Here is a 1919-nt window from a genome sequence, read left to right as displayed (position 1 = left end):
AAATAGCATGGTTTTAATGCACCAAATAGCTTCCCTGTCTACAGCAATTTACTATTTTAACATTTTAAAGTATCATACAAGCAAGATGAATTAAGTGAAGGGTTGAGTTTATAATTATGTATATTTATTTATGCCTCTCTCCCATTCCCTTGTATTCCCTCTCTTACCCCCCCCCCCCCTCCCATCTAATATCCCTCCCTCCAGTTTCAGTTCACTCATTTGACAGCCCTCAAGCCCCTTTTCACCTCTTATTCCACCCATCTGCCAATCACCTGCTCACTTATCCATCTTTATCAATTACTTACCAGGCTCTGCCACACCCCACCTCTCTTTTCCATATACCCACCTCCCAACTCCAGCAGTCTGAAGAAGGGCACTTAAAATGTCACCTGTCCATTCCCTCTGCAGATAGTGCCCTACCTGCTGAGTTACTCAAGCACTTTGTGTTTTTACTCAAGATGTAATGGTTTTTTTAAATTCATGAATCAATGTTGTGTCTGTCCCTCTGTAGTTATGTTTTTTTAAATACTAAGATCATTCAGGTTTGTTGGTATGCACTTGATAGCACTAAGAAGCTAATTAAAAGTGGCTACACAATTTCATACTTGAAGTATTCAAATATCCATTGTAAATTGCTATTTTCCACTCATCTGACCGTGTACAATTAAGTGATTTTCCATTGCATAGTTATTTCAAACAATGTTTATGATGTATATCATTCAACAGTGATTTTTATTTATTTGTATGAAACCTATTTTCACCCATGATGGTGTTGCAATGAATAGACCTCAAGAGCATAAGAAGTCAGAAGATGGATTCTGGAGGTGAGAGGATCCAGGAAATTGGATGGGAAAAAAAAAGAAAATTATGTTGTCACAAGAAACTGAAGATGCTGGAGTGTGAAGCAAAATCAAACTGAGGATCAGGCAGCATCTGTGGATGGAAATGAACTGAACTTCGTCTGAACTGAAATGAGTGGAGGGAAGATGGCCAGAGGTGAGGGATGGGGCAAGAGCTGGCAAGTGATAGGTCAGGAGGGGTGAATTGGTGGAATCAGGAGAGGGGTGGAGATAAAGACTAGCTGGAACATGATTGGTGGGGCTGCAGATGATGGGGAAACAAAGATATGGGAACAAATAAGAGGTAGGTTGGGCAGATAGATTCGGTGCAGGGAGGAGTGGGTGGGTGATGGACAGATAGGGTAGGTGGGAGAATCTAGGTAAAAAGGAACCAAGAGAAAGGTTACCTGAAAATGGAGAATTCAATGTTCATGTTTCAAATATAAAGTGCTGAAGTAACTCAGAGGGTCAGGCAGCATCTCTGGAGGATATCAATAGGTGGTAGGGTTGCCAACTGTCCCGTATTAGCCGGGACATCCCGTATTTTGGGCTAAATTGTTTTGTCCTTTACGGGACTGCCCTTGTCCTGTATTAGGCCCCGACGCTGTAGGTTTCTGACATTTTAGCTCCGGACAGTGTAGGTTCGGAGGCCCGGGCGCCACCGAACGGAGGTTGCGTAGCAACCCGCCTCCCGGGTGGCCGCCATTGTTGGAGCAGGAGCACGTGGCTGCTGGCTGGATGACATCACGTGGGGCAGTGATGTCACCTTGTCCCGTATTTGGGAGGAAATTGGCAACCCAAATTAGGCGGCTTTTCGGGTCGGGACCCTTCTTCGCCTACCCATGTTCTCCAGAGATGCTGCCTGACCCGTAGAACACAAAATGCCAGAGTAACTCAGTGGATCAGGCAGCATCTACAGTTCCTTGTGCCTATGCTAACGGGTTGTAGACCACCCAGGCAGAATACAAGGTGATGTCCTGTAGTTTGCATTTGGCCTCATTCTGCCATGGAGGCGGCAAAGAACAGACAGGTTGATGTGGGAATTGGGAGGGGACTTGAAATGGCAAGCAACCGAGAGCT

The sequence above is a fragment of the Rhinoraja longicauda genome, chromosome 33 (assembly GCF_053455715.1).
Source record: "Rhinoraja longicauda isolate Sanriku21f chromosome 33, sRhiLon1.1, whole genome shotgun sequence".
In the NCBI taxonomy this organism is placed as follows: Eukaryota; Metazoa; Chordata; class Chondrichthyes; order Rajiformes; family Arhynchobatidae; genus Rhinoraja; species Rhinoraja longicauda.
This window is presented reverse-complemented; position numbering follows the sequence as displayed.